Source organism: Meriones unguiculatus (assembly GCF_030254825.1).
Source record: "Meriones unguiculatus strain TT.TT164.6M chromosome 13 unlocalized genomic scaffold, Bangor_MerUng_6.1 Chr13_unordered_Scaffold_44, whole genome shotgun sequence".
Taxonomy (NCBI): domain Eukaryota; kingdom Metazoa; phylum Chordata; class Mammalia; order Rodentia; family Muridae; genus Meriones; species Meriones unguiculatus.
The window spans coordinates 895,329-923,076 of NW_026843651.1; the positions used below are offsets into that span (position 1 = coordinate 895,329).

The 27,748-nt window shown below is 36.8% G+C and overlaps 1 pseudogene; it reads left to right on the top strand.

Annotated features, from left to right (window-relative positions):
* LOC132651276 (single-stranded DNA-binding protein, mitochondrial-like) overlaps positions 1-20,144 on the top strand; it is a 33,685-nt pseudogene extending 13,541 nt beyond the window's left edge.
* Positions 20,145-27,748: the final 7,604 nt, after the last annotated feature.

The window sequence follows — 27,748 nt, forward strand, 5'->3', positions numbered from 1 at the left end:
AGCCTAAAATATAGTCAAGTTTACATGAAAAGACATAAGGAAACTCTAGCATGAAAAATGTGTACTGGACCAGAGATACCTTTGATTTTCTAATTAATACAAATTAAATAAACAAAGATTTCACAACTGCTACAAGACAAACACAAAGTGACACCTAAACTGTTATATTTCTGACCCTCCAGCTACTACTAACCTTTCCAGAGAGTCCTTTTGCTCTGGAAGTCTCTTAGAAAATGGAGGTGATCATAAGCTGGGCTATGGCTTGTAGTCCCTCATGTCCCCTTGTGGGTTCAGGCACAGCCCAGCCCTTGCCAACACTCACACACAAAAAAATGTTGGAGAATAATTTAGTTTCTGTTTCCTGCTGCATGAATTATGTCACAAGATGTGGAATCTGCCCTATCCACTTATTTAAAACCAGGCACCCCTGACAAAATTCTGCATCTCAGAAATTCCTTTTGTACCCTGGAATTGAATTTCCCTAAACCACGCCATTTTGACTGGTGAAAGTTGAAAGGATAAAAAAACCCATAATCAAGTATTGCTGAAAGATGACCACCACCACCTCTTTTCTTCCAGTTTCAAAACAATTTGTAAAATTTTTTACACAAAGCTCTATGTGGAATACAACATTCATCATTTCTATAAATGAGAACTTCAGTTTTCCAATCTGTCCACTGCAAAACCAATGCCTGTGTGTGCACACTAGATAGTGATATTATAAGCACCACAACTTTCTACTACCCAGGCTGCAAAATCCTTACTTCTCTGGACATTCAACACTCAGGAAAGGAAGGGTCGAAGGCCAAGGGTCTCTGCCAAGATCATCACATGAAGAGCAACAGAACCACAGCCTGAACCACAGTCTGAACCACAGTCCATCTCAGTCAAAGCAGATCAGGCTGTGATACCTCAGCAGCCTGCTCTTCATGGCCTGGGAACAATGGCCCCACACTCAGCATGACATGGCCTCTGGTCTCAGTCACAGCTCTTTAGAGCTACATCAGAGGAAAATCCCAGAACAAAACCATAAACTACCTCTCACTGTTGCTCCTGACTGCTACGCCTGCCAGAGTCCCTCATTAGCTTGAACAATAGAGCTGAGTCTCAGGATAGTAGTAGCTCCTCTACCAGTGGATCAATGATCAAATAATGCAGATAGCAGAGGCATTCTAGCTTTGCCCCAACCCCTATGGGCACACAGAACCTTAGTGTTGTTATAAAAGAATGAAAATCCCAATTATTCATTTTTAAAACCTGATAGCGCAGAGAGGCAGAGAAAGCATCCATCTGACCTTCCTACTTACCTCACCTCCAGGAGTAAAAAGCCCCAAAAGCTCATCAGTTCAGATTACAGCTTAGGGGGGATAAGCCAAAGGAACCCAATGCCAAAGGCTTTCTAGCTCAAAGCTCAAAAAGCCCAAAAGCTACCAAGCTAAAACTCCTTCCACTTTTACACTCTGTCTTAAATAAATTTCAGCTGAAAGTTCGACTTACTCTTTAACTCTTTAATCCTTGTCAGCTGGTTTATTGCTTTGCCTCTTGACCTCGGGTTAACATTATTTCATCCTGTGCACCGAGAGCTTTTGAATTAAAGGTATGTTCCGGGGATGACAGAATCATACCATAATCACCTGTTTAGAATAAACAGACAGTCCTTGGAATTAAGGTGTGTGTTAGGGTTCAACCATACCAAACAAAGCACAGGTTTTTACAGTTCACAATCTAAGGGATCACACTGGTATCAAATATCTTGCAACACCCTCATCTTGAAAATGATTTAAAATTCAATCTTCCACTCTCCCAGGGCATCTGTTCATTTTCCAAGATACAGGTAATTTATGTTACAAACTCAGTGTCCAGTACATTCATCTCTACCTCATAGTTGGAAAGTCCTTCATCCAAACTTCAGTCAAAGCCAAACAGTAACTGAAGAGCTTAAGATAGCCTGAATATAACTCCATTTTGAAATAAAGATCTTGACTAGGAACTGAATTCAGGCACCAGGAAATATCACAGAATGTACACCTGGTAGAAAACAAAGTTAACTGTCCTAGCAACAGCCTCCAGGAAATATAACAGAATAAATGCTTCATAGAAAATAGAGACAAACTCCCTGGCAATAATCAATAGGAATCTGTTGAGAATCGGGTGGGAAAATTCTCCCCAATGTTTCAGATATGGTTTAGAAAAATAGCCATTGTGATTATATGCCTTAGCCATTGTGATTGTGTGCCTCAGAAAAGGTCACCCTTCCCTGCTAAACTTCACCCAATTCTGTAACACCAAGGCTTGTGCCCCCCTGCTTGCTGCCATGGAAAATCCCTGCTCATAGACTTTCCCTTTAAAAATTCTGTTCACTCAGAACTCGGGGTCCCACTTCTCTATTGCTGTGCCAGTGAGACTTGGGTCCCCAGTTCGATCGCTCTAATAATAAAGCTCTCTTGCAGTTGCATCGAGTCATCTCCTGGTGGTCTCTGAGGGTCCCGTGAACCTGGCATAACATTTGGGGGCTCGTCCATCCAGGATGCCTCAAGACCTCTAGGACTCCTGGCCTGGAGAGCTTAATCCCATGGGTAAATGTCTTCTATGTTGTCCATCTGCTTTAAATGTTTGTTTGCCTTTATTCTTTGTTTCTTTTCCTGAAAAGCCTCAAGGTGCTTACAAGAGAAGCCAGTTTAGGTATGACAGATGTGTTGGGGCCTAGGCTGTGAGGGCTTCAAAAGACGTTTTGTTGCCGCCCTGGAATTTCTGCCTCCTCGGGACCCCTGGAATAGGGGGAATAGAGTGAGAATCTGTTTCTGCCTCCGGAGTGAGGATCAGTTTCCTGGAACTTCTGTGGCAGAGAAGTCCAGGTTTTGTCTGTTTTTGCCTTCTCGGAACCCCTGGGATAGGGGTACTGGAGTGTGGATCTGTCTTTACCTCCTCGGAACTCCTGGGATAGGGGAACTGGAGTGAGGATCGGTTTTCTGGAACTTCTGTGGCAAAGAAGTCCAGGTTTTCAGTGTTACTTGGTTTCTGTGTGTGATTGTTTTTTTTCCCCCTTGATGTTGTGCCCAGAGTTACTGTTTAATTTTTGTGATTAATTGTTTGTGGTTCTGTATCTACTTGAGAGTGCTTGATTTTACTTTTGTTTAAAACTGCAGCTGTTTTCGTTTCTATGATTTCAGTTTTGTCCCGTGATGTTAGCCCGGGTATAGGCTGTAAGTTGTTGCCTTTGGTTTCGTTTTTGTCTGAGACAGCCAGTTCTTTTTTGTGTATGAATGATTTACTATTTGTTGAAATTGTTTTCCTTAATTCTTTTGCATTCTCCTGAATTCTCTTGACGAATAGACTGACTGACGATATGGGACGGAATACCTCCAAACTTCTTGACTTGGTTCTGACTCATTTTGGAGAAGTTAAAACTAGAGCTCATGGTCTTTCAATTGATGTGAGAAAAGAAAAAAAAATGACTTTTTTTGCAGCTCAGAATGGCTCACCTAAAATGTGAGCTAGTTGGAACTTTCCACCTTCCCACTGGCCTTGCGATGGAAAATAGAATCTTTCAGAAAGCATGCGGCCACCCAGACCAAGTGCACCATATTGTAGTTTGGAAGAATCTGGTTATTCATCTACCTCTATAGATTAAGCCTTTTCTGACCCCCACTAACAGTCATCCTTCCAAAAGGTCTCTGAAACCAGAGGCCACTGCCCTGGCTCCGTAGACCACCCCTTAATCTGTTTTACAGAATGGGACTCCCATGGAAATAATATTTCCACCTCCTCCTCCTCCCACTCCTTAACCAACTCCTGTTCCTTTGTCCAGGTTGGAACCATTGTCTGGCCCAGCGCCAAAAAACCAAAGCCTCCATGCAGCTGACTCCCTCTGGGGAACCAGAGGCACATTCTACAGTCCTTCCCTTATGGGACACGGGGCCCTCCAGATGCTAATAGCAATCAGTCTCACCATTACTGGCCTTTTTCCACATCACAGGTTTAACCGTAGAACTCAGAATGCCAAGTTCTCTGCTTTTTACTTACCAGCCCACCTGGGAGGATTGCCAGCAGCTTTTACAGGTCTTGCTTACCAAGAGGAGTGGGGATGTATTATTTCAGAGGTGCACAAAAATGTCCCAGACACTACAGGAGTTCCAACTACAAATCCCATATTGATGATTACTTTCCCTATAAGAGGCCCAATTGGGACTACAACACGACTACAGGTAGGAAACGTCTCCTAGTCTACTATCAGGCTCTGTTGGCAGGTCTCAAGGCAATCACAAGACAGCCCACTAATTTGGCCAAGATGTACAGAAACAGGAAAGAATAGGACAGCATTTGTGTCCAAGGTAAGTCAGAATGTAGCTAAGTTTATTGGGGTAGATTGGAGATTGCATTGCGCATATAGGTCCCAAAGTTCAGGACAGGTAGAAAGGATGAACAGAACATTAAAAGAGACCTTAACAAAATTGACCTTGGAGACTGGCACTGACTGGGTGATACTCCTCTCCATTTCCCTTTATAGGGTTAGGAATTCCCCTTACCATCTAGGATTAACTCCCTTTGAGATTATATATGGCATGCCAGCCCCTGTAGTACCCAACAAGATTGATGCTACTGCTGAAATGGATTAAAACAGGTTTTGAGAAATAGTTTAAGGCTTCTGTGCAAGCAGGCAGCTCTTAAAGGGGCAACAGCAGCTTCTCAGATTAAAAAAAAAAAGGCTGCAAGCCTCTATAGTCATAAAAAATGGATTTAATAGATAACAAGATGTTCCTCCCTTGAAATTACAGCTAAAGGGAATAAAAATACGTTTTGTAATTTTGTTTGTTTGTTTTGAATATATAAGTTAACTATGTTCTTCTATATATCTTGATATATGTTATTATTAAATATATTAATAATCAATACCGCACATAATTTCTGTCCTGTTTTAAAAACCAGGATTATAAAAATAATAAGGTTTAAAACTATGTTTATATAAAATAGTAAAAGTGCACCTTCATGTGTTTATATATAGGAACTTCTTTTGCTGGCAACCAACATCAAAATAATACATTTAATATTGATTTTAAAAGTACTGAATTGTTTGCATTGATAAAATTTGGTTTTGCCTTTTAAAATTATGGTTATACTTTATGACTTCATTCCTAAAAAGGGTACCTTATTTTGGTATTTCAAAAACAGGTTTAAAAAAAAAACTATGTTTAAGGCAATAAAGCATTTTAAAGTTTATCAGGTGTTTTAGACAATGACCTTAGGCATTTTAACAGAGAACTTGGAACAGTTTCTCAATCCTTTGGGAGAGAACAAAAGACTTTGATATTTGTTTTGTTAATTTTACGAAATAAAACCAAGTTATACTATTTGAGCCAATTATGAAAATTGCAGTTTTGATAAAATAATAAAAATTATTCTGATAAAAAACTTTTATATGGTTTAAAAATTTTAAAAAATGTCTGGTGAAATCAAAAAAATGGAGATGGGAAAAGCCTAACCTGAAGATATACAGACTGTTATAAAAGATAAAAATTGTATTTGCTTTGATTTTTACACCTGCAAGCATGATTTGAGAAAGAACTATAAGATATATTGCTCTTCATTTGAAAGGCTAATGTTTTTTTTCAATGCAAAATGTTTTCTTATGATTTTTAGCCTAGGTTTATATAGGGTTATATTCAACTCATTTTTAATTGTTATAAAAATATATGCCTGGTTGCCAGTTCCTATATAAATTATTTAATGCTGTCTCTAAATGAAATTTTTGTCCTTTATGCTTTTTTTTGTTGTTCAGTTTTAATGCAATATGATAGGATGACAAGATTTTCTGGCCCTTCTATGTATTGTATTTGATTGAAAGTTTTGCTTTGATTTTAGTTCAGAAAGATATTTAAAGTTATGCTAATAAACATAAATAACTATATAACTATATATTTATATAAATATAAATAAATAACTGCTAATAAATGCAGTTAGTTATAAGAATGGATTTTATCTGGTATTTTGTTTATGTTTTTAAAGTTAACCCTAAGATAAATAATTATAAAGTTGGCCTATATAGATCTACTAAAAATTAATATGGGTTTAAAAATATTTATTTAAAAATATGCCAGAATTAAAAATTATGACATTCTATTGCATAGAATGCAATTTAAAATAAATAATTAAAAAAGAGATAAAAATAATTCAGATATGCCAGCCCTCAAGCTTGTCAGAGATCTGATAAATATGGCATTTTAACATGTGTAAGTTTATTATGACAGAGAGAGAGCCAAATTCCTGACAGTAGCTCCCCCAAGAAGATTTGGGCACAATGTGACTCTGGATTATGGTATGCTAACCACTGGGCAAGACTGCCCCAACAGGCCCACTGCCTGGGCCCAGCCTAAACTGGACACCTGGAGAGTCAATGTTTCACGTTGCTAAGGGCGAGGTGAGGCCATTCTCTTGTTTCTTTCTCCACAGAAACAGTCTCTCATCTTCTGTGCCTGATTTCTGGACTGCCCTGCTCATGATGCCATGAGACCACAGGAGCCAAGGACAGCTGCCTAGAGTGATGGACTGACTAGTTGTCACTGTCATTTTGATTGGTACATGGATTGGTACATACTTATCCTTCTAAGGTCTCTGATTACATTGATGGCTAAGCTAAGATAATGGTAGCCTTGCAGCTAAAGAGCAGATAGTTAGAACCATTGTTAGTGTATTGGTTAATTTGTTAGTTAGTTAAAATTACCAGGTACAAGGTTTTCTATTTAAAGAAAGCAAGCAGGTTTGCCTAGCCTACAGGCTTCATGTTAATTATCTATGTCTTATAATGGATGGCTAGATAGAAAGATAATGGAGTTTATGTAGGGTCTGAGGATATAAGAGTTTACGTTTTGAGAATCTAGAAAATGTTGTTTCGTTTGGGAAAATGTTTCAGGGTTTATAAATACAAGAAAGATTGGAGGATTTAAATAGATGTTTTAAAATATATGAACATAAATTGTAATGATACAGAAAAATAATTTGAGACATATTAAAACTGGAAGATATTTTAGACTTCTCTCCTCTCTCTCTCTTCTATTGTTGTGCTTATGTTGTTATAAAATTTTAGGAGTCCAGAGTTATGACATTGGCTAATAGAGTTCTGATAAGCTGATTGCTTTATATCCAGTCACAAGTTGAATATTTTAATTGCCTTTTGATGGTTTTCTAGAGATAAATATAAAAATGCATTTCATCATGCTAAACACATATATACAATGTGTATATGTGACCCAAAAGCCAGAACTTTTACTATGATATCTTTAATATTTGCCATTTTTGTGGTAGACTTTGATACAGAAATTAAAAATATTTTAAATCTATTTTTTTCTAGTTGCTTTGTTAAGGGAAGTCCAAGCATCCACAGTTCAGCACTAAAGCCACTAATATATTTCTGCCTAACTTTCCAGTGTAACATGGAGATAGGAACTAAAAATAAATGCTAAGAAGATCTGATAAAAAGTGGCCCAGCTCTATTGGTGGCTGATTACCAACAGCTGTAACCACAGTTAAAATGTTAGTTTCAGATAATGGATACATTTAAATCGATGCTCATTCCATTGAATGCAGTTTTACCTGTTATTCACAAAATGTTTTAGAAAATCAAAAATCATGAGACCTGAATTTGACATAGCTCAAACAGACCCCAGAAGAGTTTTTCCCTGGTATTGGGATTTCTCATTTTTCCCATTTATTAGACAAATTTTATTTCTGTTTCTAGTTTAAACTTGTCTCAGGAGATTTTCATCTGGTTGAAACTGCAAGCTGAGATCTGAACTTCCTGGAAGCTGACATGATTGCTCACTGCCTCCTCGGATGGACCACCTAACCAGACATTTCTGAGGACTACCCCATTGCCCAGCCTTTGACTGGCATTTCAGCCTTCCTACCCCCTGATGTCAACGGTCCTACTGTCAGAACTGAAGTAGTTTTAGAAGACCAGACCACAGTCCAAAATCCCACCTACAGGCTGAAATGCTAAGTCAAAGGTAGCTCCCTGATATTAGCTATTATCTTGAGATTACTTAGCTGGAGCAGAAACTAGTATTGTAATACAACACTGGATGTACAAAGCCAGAGCTATAGCAGCTCAAGGGTAGAATCTTTTGCTTTTGGCCATTTTTGGATCAGGCTTACTTAACAAGTTGTTAGAATATTAGAAAAGACTAGGAACTATACAGCTAATGGCAATAAAAACCCAGCTTAGAGATGACCTTGAAGACCTTGAACTGTAAGAGCCCAAGATTGGCCTCTTCAGTTACATGGAAAGGGGGAAATGAAGAGCTTAAGATAGCCTGAATATAACTCCATTTTGAAATAAAGATCTTGACTAGGAACTGAATTCAGGCACCAGGAAATATCACAGAATGTACACCTGGCAGAAAACAAAGTTAACTGTCCTAGCAACAGACTCCAGGAAATATAACAGAATAAATGCTTAATAGAAAATAGAGTCAAACTCTCTGGCAATAATCAATGGGAATTGGTTGAGAATCGGGTGGGAAAATTCTCCCCAATGTTTCAGATATGGTTTAGAAAAATAGCCATTGTGATTATATGCCTTAGCCATTATGATTATGTGCCTCAGAAAAGGTCACCCTTCCCTTCTAAACCTCACCCAATTCTGTAACGCCAAGGCTTGTGCCCCCCCTGCTTGCTGCCATGGAAATCCCCTGCTCACACACTTTTGCTTTAAAAATTCTGTTCACTCAGAACTCGAGGTACCACTCCTCTACTGCTGTGCCAGTGAGACTTGGGTCCCCAGTTTGATCGCTCTAATAATAAAGCTCTCTTGCAATTGCATCGAGTCATCTCCTGGTGATCTCTGAGGGTCCCGTGAACCTGGCATAACAATAAGAAGCCAATATAAATGAAATCACCACACAAGAAGAAAGTCCCAACATGAAATCTCGTCACTAAATTAAGCATCCAGTACTGGTAATGGTTTATATTTAACTGAGGTATTGGCCAAAGTAGTGTGATCATATTGCCAAAACAATACAGGCTTTTGCCAAGACTATAGGATGCTCTCCATAAATTGACTGCAATGCTGTATTGCCGGAGACAACACTTACACTTACATTGAACATAGATAAATAGAGCTTGTGCCTACATAGAACCTTCACACTTACATTCTAGCAACTTTGATATGGGAATTGCTCAGCAAATACAAGAGATGAAATATAAACACTAACCCACCTACCAAATTTTTGAACTATAACAATGCTCTACCTGTAAGATATATTAGTGCAAGAGTTGTAGGAGTAAATAACCAATCTATAGTTTGACTTAAAGCCCTCTTCACATGATGGAATCCACACCTAACACTGGTTTATTGATCAAGAAAAGGAAATTACACAGCCCATGGTTCTGGGGGAAAACAAATACTACATTCTACTAAAAGTAATAAAATGACCATTGACACCATTCTGCAATACTCATAGACCAGTATCTTGTTCAGCCATCATAAAAAAAGTGTCATCCTGCATCTGATGGAGACAAATTCAAAGACCCATAAAGAAAATAGACAGTCAGTGAGAGACATCAAAATATGCCCTTTAGGCTCTTCAGTAATTCAGTCAGAAGAGTGTAAGAGCCAGAAAGAATAGAGGATATCACAGAACAAAGCACTATAAATTAAGAGGACTGAAGAATAGATGAACTGTGAGAGACTGAGGCAGCATGCACAAGGCCTTTAGTGTTCTGTCCCTAGCCCTATCTCTAATTGATAAGTGCTTGCAAATGAAAATGTAGTTTTCTCCAAGGGACACTCATTTTATCCAAGGGACTACTCTTAATTATATTTTTAAGAGTACATTCCAAAAGGTAGATGGCCAAATATTTCCCTTACTGGCAAGTTTGGATTCTCATGTCCTAGAATTCTGACATTAATTTAAAATTTTTTATCATAGTTCTCATTTTAATTTGCTGAAGATTTTTTTCTATTTTTAAAGCTATATGTCCTCTGTGTGTATACCATTGTTTCAAGTTTAATATTTTATGAGATTCCTGCATGTATGAACATGTCTGCATCCTTCCCCAACTTGGGCTCTTTTTATTTTTCTTTTCCTACTCAGATGTGTTTGCTTTTGTCTTTTTGCTATTTTATTTTCTTATTATACATTATAGCCCTCCCTTTTTTAATATGAGGGTGAATTTAGACAGGATAGAAGGGGAGATAGAAAAGAGTTTCCAGGATTAAAGGAAGGGAAAACTTTAATCCGGATGAATATGTAAGTAAAGTGACTATTTTTAAAAGAAAAAAAAAGGAGAAGGAGGAGGATGAAGAGAAAGAAAAAAGAAGGAGGAGGTGGAGAAAGAAAAGAGAAACAGAAGGAGAAAAGGATGAGAAGATGATGATGATGAAGAAGAAGAAAAAGAAGAACAACAGCAATTGTGTCAAAAAAATGTTAAATAGCCATGCACAAAATATCCAGAAAATCTGAAAAGTGCAAAAAAAGTAATTTATGAACAATAGAAAGTAGAAAAGGAAGAAAAAACTCACATCAAAATCCTAGAAAATATTTTCAGCAAAATAATAGAATAATGTATCCTTAACCTAATAAAGAAGGGGTAGCCTATAAAAGTACAAAAAGTATATAGAACAACAATCAAAGTATACCAGAAAAGAAATTGTGCTCAGCACATAAAATCAAAGCATTAAATGTAAAGAAAAGTATATTAAACAAAGAAGGGATATTAAAAGTTTCAAGTTGATGATACTAAGTTGCATATAAATTCAGGCTCTTTATAATAACTCCTGATCTCTCAAGAGAGAAAGAGTGAATAATCCCAAGCATCAAATCAAAAACCCCACACCATAACTACAAAATAAAGGGAAATAATAAAAATTGCTCATTGAAATCTCTCAACTTGGATGTTCAATTTTCCAATAGAAAGACAGGAACTAACAGAATGGACTAGACAACAATGTCTATTCTTCTGCTGCATCTACTGAACACTCTTTATCATCCAGATTGGACAGCAACTCTGTGTAAAAGGATGGAAGGAGACAGTAGAAGAAAGTGGACCCAAAAAGAAGTTTAGGTGAACTTTATTTTATACAGTCCACTCAAACATATACCTAAAATTCTTGAGTCAATTTAAAAGAGAGTATGTACTGTACACACTGAATGAGGAGTTCCACCATTATCCATATGAAACAGATGACTTGGGCTGGTCCAGCACACATCTACACTTATGTTTACTGAAGCAAAGCTTACTGTGTGCTAAGAGAGAATGGACTTGATTGTCCTGAATCACATGAGTGCAAAATATAATTTTATTCATTTTTTTATTCATGGAAAACATGTACTTTTGTTTTTTTGAGATTTTTAATATAATCACATTATTTCTCGTTTCTCTGTCCTCCCTACAAAATCTCTCATATATCCCTCTTTTGGCTCTTTCAATTTCAAGTCTTGGGTTGCCAATAACAGCTATTACATGTATCATGCATATGTGTGTGTGTGTGTGTGTTTGTATGTGTGTATGCAAGATTGAGAGAGAAAATTTAACATTTCAAGAAAGGCAATCATTTTACTTTGAAATTGTGGATTAACTCAAAATGTATCATCAAAAGTTATGACCTGAGCTAGACACAGAAATCAAACATTGTTTGACATCAGTCCTAATTGGGCCAAAAGCAGTCAGCACCCTGAAATAAGAATTGAATAGTCAGTATTAGAGCCTGAACATCAGGGTGTAGTGGCATGACTTGTCAAAGAACACATTTCAGTGACAAGAGGAATAATATAAAAAAAATACTTTGGGGTGTGTGCATAAGAGCTATTAATAATAGCTTACATTGTTTACTTGAGAAATATTCTGTGTATATATTTTAAATCTCAATAACCAAAATGTTATAATTACTGTGTAAGAGATATTAATTTATTTATATATTATTTATTCTTCCATCAATTTTCCTTCCATTTTCACTCTCCTGAGTTTTGAGTAATCATTCTTTGCTCTTTTGAAAATTCAAGCCACTTTTTCATAAACTATTTTTACACACTTAACATGTCAAAATTTGATTTGTAAAATATTTTACAATATTATATTACTAGGAATATATAACAAACCACTGAATTTTATCAAGGGTATTTATTATATACAGTATTACAGGAAAAAGGAAAATGTGAAGAGATGAAGTGCTATTCTTTGTAGTTGTTTTTAAGGGACAGTTGCCTGAGTCCAGCCATTTCAGGAAAAAAAAACTCATTTTTTTTTCTTTTTATTGATTATTACAATTTATTCACTTTGTTTTCTGGCTGTAAGCCCTTCCTTTATCTTCCACCAGTTACAACCTACCTCCCTCTTCTACCCCTGTGCCTCTCTCCTAGTCCACTGATAGGGGAAGTTCTACTTCCCTACTATCTTATCCTAGTCTATCTTATCAAGTTTTACCAAGAATGACTGCACCCTCTTCCTCTGCGGCCTGGCAAGGCTGCATCTTCCAGGAGTAGATGATCAAGGAGCCTTCCACTGAATTCATGTCAGAGACAGCCCCTGTTACCCTTAATATGGAACTCACAAGGAAACTGAGATACTTATGAGCTACATCTGAGAAGGGGTTCTAGGTGTTCTTCATGAATGGTCCTTGGTTGGAACAGGACTCCCTGGGCATATATTTTTTGGCTCAATTGGCCTCCTTGTGGAGGGCCTCTCACATCCAGGTCTTTTTAGCTTCTGAATCTTCCATATTAATCCATGCTTTCTGCACAAAATTTAGCTATGAGTCTAACCATCTGCTTCAATACCCTGCTATGTTGGTTCTTTCAGAGGCCTTCTGTGGTAGTTTCCTGCCCTGCTCCCTATCTTCCCCCATTACCAATGTCTATCCTATTTGCCCTTCTGAATGAGGATTAAGCATCTTCCTTAAGTTTTTTTCCTGTTGTTTAGATCCTTTAGGAGTATAGATTTTAGTATTTTTAAACCTTAAATTATATGGCTAATATCCACATATAAGTGAGTATATACCATGAGTGTCTTTCTATTTCTGGATACCTCACTCAGAGTGATCTTTTCTAGTTGCATCCATTTTCCTTGCTTTTAATTGCTGAATAGTATTGCATTGTATGAATGTGCCACAATTTCTGTGTCCATTTCTTGGTTTGGGGACATCTAAGTTGTTTGCAGATTCTGGGTGTTGTCAATAAAGCTGTTATGAGTAGAGTTGAGAAAATGTCTTTGTTGTATGTTTGATACTCTTCTGAATATATGCCCAGGGTTGGTTTAACTGAATATTCTAGTAGCACCATTCACAACTTTCTGAGAAAGCACCAGATTGATTTCTAAAGTGGTTGTACAAGTTTACTTTCCCACCAGCAATGGAGAAGGGTTCCCCTTTCTCCACATCCAGTCCAGCTTGTGTTGCAGATGATATGATAGTACACATGAATGACCTTAAAAATTCAACCAGATAACTCCTACAACTAATAAACACCTTCAACAAATTGGCTGGACTCAAAATTAAATTTAAAAAATCTGAAGCCCTCCTGTATACAGAAGACAAATGGGCTCAGAAAAAAAATAGGGAAACAAATCCCCTTTACAAAAGCCACAAATAACATAAAGAACCTTGGTGTGACTCTAATCAAGCAAGTGAATGACTTGTATGAAAAAAAAAAAGAACTTCAGGAAGATATCAGAAGATCTCCCATACTCCAGAATTGGAGGATTAACATAGTAAAAATGGCAACTCTACCAAAAGAAATCTAAAGACTCAATGCAATTCCAATCAAAATAGCAGCACAACTCATTACAGACCTTGAAAGAACAATTTTCAGTTTCATATGGAAAAACAAAAAAAAACAGCATTGATTTAAAAAAAAATGCCTGCACAATAAATATTTTCTGGAGGTATCTTCATCCGAGATCTCAAGTAGTACTATAGAGCAACAGTAATAAAAATGGCATGGTACTGGCACCTGTACTTTAAATCTTGAAGGGGTGTGCATCTACTCATTAATCATTTTTATTAAATCACATCAAGAAGCTGAGGAGAAAAACAAATATAGGGGAATCAACTGTTGTCTCAGTTTTAGACCCAGTTTGCGGGTGCCCAGACAGCCAATGCTACCTTGGCTATTGTTTAAGCTCATCAACCTTAAAACATCCCTGGCTTTACTATTAATAGTGTACTTTTATTAACTTTAAATTGTTCTCTAAGATTTTTACACCAGAGCCATCAGCAAAAACATCTTCCTGACCTTGTTAAACAATCTATTTTACCAAATTCTTTCTAAGTATAATGCTCATTGCTAACAATCTACATCTATGGCTCCTTTCAAGGGCAGTGGTTCATTCATTAATCTGCTCCAGTAAACATGTGAAAAGAGATCAAGCATTGTTAATTTTAAATGCCAGTGATATTGCCCAGTGACAAGCTAAAAGACTTCTTAGAGTTTTCATACAACTCATGTTATGAGTTATATGGGCATCATAAGGGCAACAAGCAGAGCTATGCTACATAAGAGCCCAAAGTATTCAGGACAAGCAGTTCTTGGGATTATTCTTCTCCAAGAGAAACTCATTGTGACTATGCTAACAGGGGAACCACATTCAATGAGTTCTACTGCTGTTTTGCTGTTGCTCCTGCATGACTCTTGACAGGACCAGGTAGCCAAAATAGTTTGCCTATGTATGGGTGTTTTTATATTGGTGAGGGCCTGAGAAGGAGAATTCAGGATATTGCATGGGTTATACCAGCCTGGAGGATCAGATAACATGGAAGACCAGAAGGATTGCTGGGAGAAAATGGCAGGTAGCTTTGATTTGATATGTTGAGTAGGAACCTCTGCCATTAGTTCCAGGTTTGAATCCTACTTCTATGGTAACATAAACTTGAGAAAGAGCATCATGTTCTCCATTGGGTTATGATTATCAAGTGAGCCCACAAGGAAGAAAGGTGGCAAAGACAAAGATTCTGTTTTTCTTTTCCCCAACCCCCATCCCTAGTCCATTCAAAAGGGGAGTTGCCCTCTGCAATCCAACCATACCTTAGTGGAACACTTCTCAGCTATTAAAAACAGGGAAATTTCCACTCTTATTTCTTTTCCATAGGCCACTGTACTCACCTCAGAAGATTTCATACAATGAAGCTTGCCTGCAAACTTACTGTGACATAAACACTAGGTATAACTCATTTTAAAGAGTCCCACCCCAATACACTGTTTTATTTACCATCTCATATCCAGAAACATGTGAAATTTGAAATGCTCTGAAGTCTGAAATATTTTATCACAGGCATTTCAGAGAATGTGATTGTCTTGCTGCCTGGAGGGCTGTTTTCCACCAGCCCAGGAAGGCATGAGTGGTAGAAGATGAGTAGTATAAAGCTTGGAAAGCCTGCAAGGATAACAGAGCTTTATCTGTTATACTTGGCAACCACCTCAGAAAGTAAGGTGGTTATCTTTATCTGTTATCTGGCAACCACCTCAGAAAGTAAGTTCAACTTTAATTCTAGAAAACAGAAAACAGAGGCTTATATCCCTTGGGGAGTGCCTGTGATGCTCGAAGTATAGGTGTAGATAATTGTTTAATACTAGGCAATTCAAAGATGCTCGATTTGCATTAAACAGCACATTCCTATTATATGAATAAGAAGAACAAGAACACAGAACCAAATTATCCTATATTTGAAGGGAGGGGAGAGTTATCAGGGATCTGTGTCAAAGGCCATCTATCAAAATTGATTGGTGGTGTCCATGTCTAAAGATACTCTCCAGATGAAGTCAGGCAGAGAAAACGCACCCTTGACATGGTTACCCATCTAGGCCAGAAGCAGAGTCATACATGGAAAAGAAAGCCTCCTCCCTCATATCTCAAAATTCAGTGTGGGTTGTGATGTTTTTTAATAGTACCCCTGGAACAATAGGTATGTGTACATAAAGAAACTTCTTCAGGCTGCCACTGTTGTGATACTCTCAGAGAACTTCCTGGCTGGTGTTAGTTCATTTCCTACATATTCATCCACTGAACTAAAAGATTCTTGTGTAAAGTGAGGCAATTGAAAACATTAAATGTTGAGAATCAGGATTATCAATAAGTCTTCCATAAACACCTTATTATATAATACTGTTGCGTGTAATTGATATTCACTATTCATTGTATTATTTTAAAAAATGAGTTTATTTACTTTACATTCCAATCTAAGTCTCCCCCCTTTTACTCCCCCATTACTACCCTCCATTCCTATTGCCTCTATTCCTTTTCCCCTTCAGAAAAGGGAGGTCATTTCCATTGAGCTAGTTTTACAGTTCTGTTGCATCTCAGTGGACCAAAGTACACAAAGGGCTTTCCACCTTGCTTATAGTCACAGAATTCCTCTCCAGTAAGGATACTTTTATGATGATGATGACGACTCTAGATTTGTGCAAGGCCTCACCATTTGAACACATTCATAAGTTCTCTCAAGTATGAATCCTTTCATGATGATGAAGATTGTACAAATATAGAATGATTTCACCATGTTAAAAGCACTCATAGGCTTTCTGTCCATTAGAATTTCTTTCAAGAGTTTGAAGATGATTCTAAAGTGCAAAAGTTTAATCACATTGGATGCAGTCAGACAGCTTCTTTCCAGTATGTGTTCTTTTATTTATTAAAAGATGTTATATGCAAAGGCTGTGCCACATAATTATATTCATATGGTTTCCCTCCAAAATGTGTTGTTGTCTTAGGAGATAACTGTTACATGCAAAGGTTTTATCACACTAATTACCCTCACCAGGCTTCTCTCCACTGTGTGTTTTTTCATGTTTTTGGAGACTACTTTGTTGTGCAAGGGTTTTATTATGTTGAGTACACGTATAAGGTTTCTTTCCAGTATGTGTTCTTTTATGCTGTATGAGTTTACTATTTTCTGCAAAGGCTTTACCTCACTGGTTACATTCATAAGGTTTCTCCCCAGTATGTGTTCTTTTATGGCTTAAGAGAGTACTGTTTTGTGCAAATGATTTACCACACTGGTTACATTCATAAGGTTTCTCTCCAGTGTGTGTTCTTTTATGGTTTATGAGAGCACCGTTTTGTGCAAAGGCTTTACCACACTGGTTACATTCATAAGGTTTCTCTCCAGTATGTGTTCTTTTGTGGCTTAATAGAGTACTGTTTTGTGCAAAGGATTTACCACACTGGTTACATTCATAAGGTTTCTCTCCAGTGTGTGTTTTTTTATGTCTTATGAGATGACTGTTTTGTGCAAAGGCTTTACCACACTGATTACATTCATAAGGTTTCTCTCCAGTGTGTGTTCTTTTATGGCTTACCAGATGACTGTTTTCTGCAAAGGCTTTACCACACTGGTTACATTCATATTTTTTCTCTCCAGTGTGTGTTCTTTTATGTCTTATGAGATGACTGTTTTGTGCAAAGGCTTTACCACACTGGTTACATTCATAAGGTTTCTCTCCAGTGTGTGTTCTTTTATGGCTTAAGAGAGTACTGTTATTTGCAAAGGCTATACCACACTGGTTACATTCATAAGGTTTCTCTCCAGTGTGTGTTCTTTTATGGGTTATGAGATGACTGTTTTGTGCAAAGGCTTTACCACATAGGTTACATTTATGAGGTTTCTCTCCAGTGTGTGTTCTTTTATGCCATATGAGATCAGTGGCATAGGGGAAGACTTTACCACATAGAGTGCATTTAGAAGGTTTCTCTTCAGTATGACTGCTTTCATGCCTGCAAAGATAATTAGCACATGTGAAAGATTTACAACAGTCATTGCATTACACTAATAAAGATATTTATCTATATGAATTAATGTCATATTTTGGTCTAATGGTAAAGGAGAATCAAATTTTAAAGTTTTATCACTTTATTCACATTCATGGTTTTTCTCTTCATTATGGGTATTTTTGAAGATCCCTGTGATGGTAAAAATATTTGTTACGTGGTTCACTTTTATACCATCATTTTTGTATACGAGGTTTTTGTTTTGTATATATGAAGAGTTTTGTAAGAATTCAGAACTTTACCACAACAATCCCATTCACAAATTTTTGTACTGTATGAATTACACTTCATTTAAAAAGTGAGCAGGACATGCAGAAGAAGATCAAAATTCCTAGTATTCATAGTTTTTTTTCAGCAGTATGAGTTTGCTGATGAATTCTCAGTGAAATTACAAAACCAATTAACAGTATCCATTTATCACATTCAGCAAATCTACTCAAAGTGGGGAGTACTACAAAATCAGTTTTTCTTGGAGAAAGACAGGGACACTGCTTCTTTCAATATCCCTATGCTCATGTGTCTTACAAACATTGTGACATATGATATACCAGTTTAATTTACAATAATAATAATAAAAGATTCCCACATTGAATTAACAGAGTTTGTTTTTTGTTCATCATAGACATGTCATATAGGGATTAAGGTTTCTCCACAACAATATTCTTGATTCTCATAAGCTGCTCCTTTCAGTAAACTTTACAATATTACTGTATGAATATGAACAACACTGGTTGTACTATGACATATATGCTTATTAAAAGGTTTTGGACACATACTGATCACCTATTCAATGTATATGCATTTTACAATATCTGAGTAGATAGAATGAGACTAAAAAAATTGCCAGTTCAACTCAGTAGTCCATAATGTTCATAATATTCAAATGGTATTTTCTGTTACAATATTATTTTGTTTTCTTCTATCTTAGGGGAGTACCTTGCAAACACAAATCAGATACCTGACATTGAAGTACAAGAAAATGTGAGATTTTAATGATCATCAGTACACTTAAAGCAGTGCTGTTTATACACTGTTGCTTTTCTTTAAAACTTCCAGGACACAGCCAGGTATGCTGGTACATGCCCTTAATCCCAGCACTTGTGGTGGCAGAATCAGGCAGATCTGTGTGATTTTGAGGTCAGGCTGGTCTAACAAGCAATTCTAAGTTAAGCCACAGCTACACAGAAAAAAACTTTTAAAAAACAGAAAATAAAAAGAAGCCAACAAACAAACAACAAACCAAAAAAACAAACTTCCAGGATACATTAAAATTTCTTAAGATTCATATCTGTACCAGGACACATTAAAATTTCTTAAGATTCATATCTGTTTCATTGTACACATAAATTTACCTTTTATTACTTGTAGAACTTTGAAAATGTTCTTCAATATTATGATCTTCCATATTGTAGCCTAAAATATAGTACCAGAAAATATATATTATTGGAAATATCATATTATTATTAAGGAAAAACTTAAATCACTATCTTCTTTGACTCTTAGAACCATGTCTGATTTATTCACCTCATTCTACCTCATTCTCAATTGGAATTATAGAAGAGGATCAATAATAAAGTAAGAGTTGCCTTCTTATTTTAAAAGGGAAAGAAAATTTGCAGTCTTACCTATAGCAGTGAGGTTTTTACAGGTCTCTAGCATCACATCTTTGTAGAGTTGCTTCTGGGAAGGTTCCAGCAAAGCCCACTCTTCTTGGCTGAATTTCACATGCACATCATTGAAGGTCACTGAATTCTAAAATATGTGATACATGTGTACAACAGAAACAGTAGCAACAATATAAATTTATACCTCATTGGAAATATATTCACATATTTCTGGTACTTCTTTCATTTATTTTCTGACACAGAAGTACTAATGAAAGACAGTTAGGTGTTGTGCATCAGGTGAAGGAGGGGAGAAGGAAAAGCCTAAATATTAGATTGTAAGAAAAAACAAAGCCATGCTTTGAAGACCTATGTTATAGAAGTTTTATCAGTTTGTGAAACATGAATCTCAAGTAGCCAGCAGTTGGATCCTTGAGCAACCTATGAATTGGGTTCAGTTACTTGGGTGAGTTGGTCAGAACCCAGTGATGAAAGAGGTGGAAGGAAAAAAAAAAACATAGCCACGATATTTTGTCTAGCAGCAAATGAGATGTTGTGATCAGGGGACACTGGCATCAGTCCAAAGACAATGTGGCATTGAATATTGTGTTTTGACCAGGCCTCAGCGATATGACATATCAGTATGCAAAAAGGGGGGCTTGTATGTTTGTGGACAGGATAGTGGACTATGGTGAATTCGTGGATAAAAATAATGTGAGTTGGCAAACAGCAACAATCATAGCTAATAAGATCATATTTGTGAGTGACCAGACAAAAGAAAAGGCATAGAACACATGATTATTCTTTGATAATTGTTTTGTATATTCTCCTTTCCAAATCATGTATAGTCTATAGTTGAAAAATAAAGAATAAAGCTTTTATATTAAAAGGGAACTGCTACTGTTATCAATAAGTCATTCTTAGAAGAAAACTGAATAACTCTGTCATATCTGAACTCTTTGAATAGGATATATCCTTGAAATAGACATGCCAATTAATGTGGACAAAGACAAAAAGAGAAGAGAGTGAAATAGAAAGGGAAAGATAGAGACAGAGATACAGAGAGAAGTGAAAATTTGAACAGTACTGATTACATATCAGAGAAATTTATGAACATTTATTAACTACAAAAATGATGGAGAAGCTGTGTGTATTCAGTTATGCCTCTAATTCCATCACTCAGGAGGCAGAGGCAGGTGAATCTCATTGAGTTGGATGCCACCATGATCTATGAAAAAAGTTCCAGGACAGCCCAACCTATATTGTAAAACAAAGCCTCCCCTAAAAGTCAATCAAACAAATATAATAGGTAGAAAAAACTCAGAGGTCTTTGCTGAAGCTCCAACAAGGAATCCAATTCTGTATTAATCTTCCAGAAACCAGTAGAGCCACAGCTTAAACTGTAACATTAATAAGAATTTACTAAAAGAAAATGCATGTTTAAAAAGTCAAAAAAAATATTAGCAATGTTAGTGCTGATGATAAATAAGCAACATAAGGCAGGTCAGATGGCTCAGCAGTGATTTCTTGCTCTTCTTGCAAATAATTGGGCTCAATTGTCAGTGTTTACATGGATCCCACTACTATCCTTTATTCTAGGTTCATGAGTTCTAACGCAATCTTCTGACTACTGTGAGGAGCAGGCACACAAGAGGTGCATAGTCATGCATACAAACAAAATACTCATATTTAATAATTAAAAAAGCAGATCCCAGATGGCAGAGCTGATTGAACACTGTGTCTGATCAGCAGGATAGCAGAGACTACACAGTGACCAATAGTTGGGATAGTAGGCCACAAAACACCACTAACTGTGTTTCCCAGGTGAAAGGAAACCCAATGGTGAGGGAAAAATTGGTTCCAACCTCAGAGCATTGAGCTTATCTCTGGAAAAGTTCCTGGGATGTTGAAACAGGAATGAGGTTTTCAAGCAAATGGACCCAAGAAACAAGCAGAAGTTGCAATTCTAATATCTAATAAAACAGACATGCAACCAAAATTAATTGAAAGAGATAAGGAAGAATACTTTAAACTCATAAAAGGAAAATTCTACCAAGATGGTGTCTCAATTCTGGGCAACTATGCTCTAAATTCAAGGGTACCCACATTTGTAAAAGAAACATTAATAAAGTTTAAAGAACATTTCAATCTCTACACATTAATAGTGAGAGACCTCAACAACTCATTATCATCAAAGGACAGAGCAGTGAAACAGAACCTAAAATTATATATAATGACACTAATGGATGTCATGAATTAAATGGACCTACCAGATATCTAGAGAAATGTTTACCCAAAGAGAAAAGAATACATCTTCTTTTCAGTACCTCATGAACCCTTCTCTAAAAATGACCATACAGTAGGTCACAAACCAGGCCTCAGCAGATACAAGATTGAAGTAATATCTTGCATCCTATCAGACCATGATGGACTAAAGGTGGATCTTGACAATAACAGAGATAGCAAAAAGCCTACACATATGTGGAAACTGAACAACTCCCTACTCAATAAAATCTGGGTCAGGGAAGAAATAAAGAACTTCCTATAGTTCAATGAAAATGAAGGCACATCATACCCAAACTTATGAGATGCAATGAAAGCAGTCTTAAGAAGAGATTTAATAGCACTAAGTGCCTCCATAAGCTATTAGAGACTTCCCATACAAGCAACTTAATGGCACACCTGAATACTCTAGGAAAAAAAGAAGCAGACACACTCAACAGGAGTAGACCACTAGATAACCAAACTCAGGGCTGAAATCAATAAATTAGGAACAAAGAGAACAGTTCAAAGAATCAACAAAACCAGGAGCTAGTTCGTTGAGAAAATAAAAAACAGACAAATTCTTAGCCAAACTAAGAAAATGGCAGAGAGACACTAACCAAATCAACCACGTCTGATAAAAAGAGAGATATAACAGACACTAAGAAAATCCAAAGAACCATTAGCTCTTATGTCAAAAGCCTATATGCCACAAAATTTGAAAATCAAAATGAAATATACAATTTTTGTATTGTTTCCACCTAGCACATTAGAATCAATATCAGGTAAAGAAATTTAAAATCTTACATCCTCTCAGTGAATAGAAGCAAACATCAAAAGACTCCCAACCAAGGAACAAATGATTTCAGAGCAGAATTCTACCAGAGCTTCAAAGAAGAGAAGATACCAATATTTTTCAAACTATTTGATAACATATAAATGGAAGCAACATGACCAAACTTTTTTTGTAAGACTGCAGTCACCTGGATAAATCCTCAAAGACCCAAAAAAGAAAGAGAACTTCAGACCAATCCCTCTTAAAATACTCAAATAAAATACTCACAAACCAAATCCAAGAACATTTTAAAGATATCCTCCACCATGACCAAGTAGGCTCCATCCCATGCATGCAGCGGTGGTTAAATACATGGAATCCATCAATGTAATCCATCATATAAATAAATTGAAAAAAAAACAACCACACAATCATTTCCTTAGATGCTGCAAAAGGATTTGACAATATCCAATGCTTATTCTTGTTTAAAATCTCAAAGACCGAGGCTATAAGGCACATATCTGCAAACAGTGAAGGCAATACACAGCAATCCTATAGCTAACATTAAACTAAATAGAAAGAAAGTTAAATCAATTCCACTGAACTCAGGGACAAGGCAAGGCTACCAAATTTCTTCAATATATTATCTGAAGTCCTATCTAGAGCAATAACACAACTAAAGGAGTTTAAAAGGATTAAAAATTGAAAAGGAAGAAGTCAAAGTATCACTATTCACAGATGAAATGACAGTATACATATGTGTCCCCAAAATTCTACCAGGGAATGCCTACAATTGAAAAACACTTCAGTGAAGTGGCTGGATACAAACTTACCAAAAAATCAGTAGCACTCCTGTATACAAAAGACAAACTGCCTGAGAAAGAATTAGGGAAACAACACCTCTCAAAATAGCCAGAAAAAAAAACATAAAGTATCTTGTTGTTACCCTAACCAAGCAAGTGAAAAACCTATATGGAAAAAAAAAAAAAAAAAAAAAAAAACGTTCAAGCCTTCTGAAAAAAAAAAGAAATTGAAGAAGATAACAAAAGATAGAAAGATCTCTCATGCTCATGTGTCAGTAGGATCAACATAGTAAAAATTGCCGTATTACCAAAACAATCTATAGATTCAATGATATCCCCATCAAAATATCAACACAAATTCTTACAGACCTTGAAAGAACAATTCTCAGCTTCACGTGAAAACCAACCAACCAACCAACCAACCAACCAACCAAACAAACAAACAAACAAACACTAGAATAGCTAAAACAATCCTGCACAAAAACAGATCTTCAGGAGGTTTCACCATCCCTTATCTCAAACTATACTATAAAGCAACAGTAATAAAAACAGTATGGTACTATTACAGAAACAGACTGGTGAATCAATGGAATTGAAGCAAAGGCTCATAAATAAACCCACAAACCTAGGGACACTTGATTTTTGACAAAGAAGCCAAAACCATGTAATGAAAAAAATGGCAACCTTTTTAACAAATGGTGCTGGTATAACTGGAAGTATACATGTAGAAAAATGAAAATAAATCCATATTTAACATCCCGCACTATACTAAAGTCCAAGGTGATCAAAGACTTCCAAAATAAAACCAGACACACTAAATCAGTTAGAAGAAAAAGTGGGGAAAAGCCTTGATCACATTGGCATAGAAGATAACTTCCTGAACAGAACACCAAGAACACTGGCTCTAAGATCAACAATTAATAAATAGGATTTCATGAAACTAAAACCTTCTATGAATCAAAGAATTCTGTCAATAGAACAAATCAACAACCCACAGCATGGGAAAAGATCCTCACCAACCCTATATACAGCAGAGAGGGCTAATAAACAAAATATATAAAGAGCTCAAGAAATTAAACTCCAACAAACCACTTTAAAACTAGGGTACAGAACTAAACAGAGAATTCTCCACAGATGTATATCAGATAGTGGGAAAACATCTAAATAAATGCTAAATATCAATAGTCATCATGGAAAAACAAATCAAAATGACTTTGATATTCCTTCAGAATGGTTAAGATCAAAACCTGAAGAGACAGACAGCACATGGTAGTGAGGATGTGGAGAAAGGGAAACACTCCTCCATTGCTGGTGAGAGTACAAACTTATATGACCACATTAGAAATCATTTTGATGCTTTCTCATACAATTGGAAATACTGCTACATCAAGTATCAGATATATTATTCCTGGGCATATTTCCAAAAGATGCTCCACAATTCAACAAATACATTTGCTCACTTATGTTCACAGCATCTATATTCATAACAGCCAGAATCTGGAAACAACCTACATGTCTCTCAATGGAACAACAGTTACAGAAATTGTGGTACATTTACACAGTGGAATGCTAGTCACATATTAAAAAGAGGGAAATCGTGAAATTTTCAGGGAATGGATGGAACTAGAAAAGATCATCCCGAGTGAGGTATCCCAGAACCAGAAAGATATGCATGGTATATACTCATTTATAAGTGGATAATAGCCATAATACAGGACATACATATTACAATCCACAGATCTAAAGAAGCTAATTAAAAAGGAGGACCCTATGGAGGATGCTCAATTCTCATTAAAAAGGGCAAATAGAATCGATTCCAGATGTGACTGAAGAGAGGGAACAGGATGAGAGCCTAACATACATGTCCTCTGAAAGACTCAACCCAGTAGGGGATCAAAGCAGATGCTAAGACTCACAACCAAACTTTGAGCAGAGCACAGCGAGTCATAGGAAAGAGTGGGGGAATATAAAGTCTCAGAGATGACAGGAGCTCCATAAGAAGACCAACAAGGCCAACAAATCTGGGACTGAGGGGACATGCAGAGACTGATGCACCCATCAAAGCCATTCATGAAGAGGACCCATACCCGTGCTCAGATGTAGCTGAGAGGCAGCTCAGTCTCCATGTTGGATCCATAGTAAGGATAGTAGGGGCTGGCTCTGACATGGACTCTGTTGCCTGCTCTTTGATCATTTCCCCATGGTGGAGGAGGCATTGGTATACCACAAAGGAAGAGGATGTAGGCAGTCCTAGTGAGATTTGATAAGTTGGGGTCAGCTGGTAGGAGAGGAGGGCTCCTCCTATCTGACAAAATTGGAAAAAGGGGAAAGAGGAATGGAGGATGAGACAAGGAAGAGACAAGGGAGGAAGCTACAATTGAGATGTTAAATTATTTTTAAATTTTATTTATTATAATTTATTCACTTTGTATACCCACTATAGCCCCCTGCGTCATCTAGTCCAAATCCCACCAACCCTCTCTCTTTTCTCCTATGCCCTTTCCCTAATCTGATAAGGGAGGAACTCCTCCCCTTCTATCTGACACTAGCTTATCAGGTCTCATCAAGGATGGCTGCATCATCATTCTCTGTGGCCTTGCAAGGCTGGACCCACCAAGAAGAGTGATTAAAGAGCCAAGTTCATGTCAGAGAATAAATTATAAAAAACAATTTTAAATAAAAAATAAATTAAATGTGAAATAATGCATGAATAACGTTTTAAAAAACAAACAATACACCCCTGCAATTCAATGACTCAGAAAGCTCAGACAGTGTTAATGCCATGAATACATGCCCCCTAAAAATTTAAATATACTCTCTGCCAAATTTCAAATGCAAGATGTGGATGAAGATCACCACAAAACCTATGCTTACCTAGACAAAACAAAAGTAAACTAAATAAAAACCCAAAACCCTACATTCCAGACTCAGCAGCCAATGATGATGATGTTGATGCCAGGCATGTTGGCCTAAATTTCACCCCAACACTCAACTGGACTTAGACCTGTAAGTGCAAAACCTGCCTGGTGTACATACTGACTTTCAGGGCAGCCTGGGATACACAGAACTTTTTCATTCAATGTCAAAATGAGAAACATCATCTTCTCTGGGAGCTCTTTTCATTCAATCAAATAATTGCTGAACAAATTCACTATTGGCTTATGGCCATCCCATGATGAAAATCACTGAAGTACAGTCATCCTAAAATTTGGCAATAACTCATACACTGTTAAAATGTCCAAAGTCTCTTCTGACATATAAGAAAATCTTTTGACTGCCACATCAGAAGCAAGTTACATCAATCCTACATAGATGCACAGAATACCCCTTCCCATTCCAGTAGAGAGGAATGTATACATAGTGAGGAAAGACTGTACCAAGGAAAGAAGACCACCAAAGAAAACAGCAAATCCTGTTGCTGTTTCAAAAGGCTTAGAGGGTCCTATCTATGCAACGTCTCATACATCTCTCAGATTTGTTACTTCCACTCCCTATAGGCAGCACTCCATGACAGGTATCTCATAACTTAGGTATCTCAACAGCTTGTAGCGTCAAGATGCAACTCAGGCTTCACCCTCACTGCTTCATGCAATGAACCTTTACAATATCATCACTGGTGATCTGACTCTGCCAAACACAGAAGGTTGGCCCAGTGTTGAATACAAACCACAAAGAATCTATTATGTTAAATTTTGTAACTTTCTTTTTTTCAGGAAAAGCACAACGTGGGTCAATTTGGATTCAAAATTGGGATGGACCTTGACACACATGGACAATTTGGAGCAGGCTTTATATGAAGTTCATTCCTGGCACTAGGAATCACTTTGAGTCCTCCTTCCATTAACAGAAGAATTAGCAGGAAGGCATTTACTCTAGGAATATCATTTTAGGCTTCAAATCCAGGGCTAGGACCTCTTCTTTGATAGTGATAATCTCCTTGAAAAATTCTGCCTCTATTTCATCATGTGACTGCCATCTGAAACTACCTAGTACTGTTTTTCTCTACAAACCAAAGACTTTACAGTTATTTCTGCTCCACTTGTCTCTTTCTTTCACTGTGGTCCTGGATGTCTCTGCTATAATAACCATTCAACAGATTCAATATTCCATCTAAGATCCTGTCCATCAATTTTTAATTCTGCCTTACTCAATTTCAAGGCATGGGCAGAATAAGTATGATTTGCAGCCAAAATATCACACAAATGACCTCTAGTTTATTTTCCATAGAGTCTATTGTCCACCGAAATCTTATGACATGGACTTCCTCTGTCTGCATTACTCTCAATACTCTGATCTTCTAGGTCCTACCAGAACAGCTGATGAAGCTCTGTGTACAGCTTTGTAATGCTTTTGTTATCTTAAATCCTGATGTATTCCACAGTCCTTAAAAAGAGAACATTCTAAGATTCTGTCCAGCAGTAAAATCACTCTTTGCATATAACTTTTTGTTCTAATTTGTTTCTTTGTTGTTGTGACTAAATACCCTAACTAAAAGCATCTCAGATCATGAATGGATTTACACATTTAGTTTGGTACTGTTAGATCACAGTCCA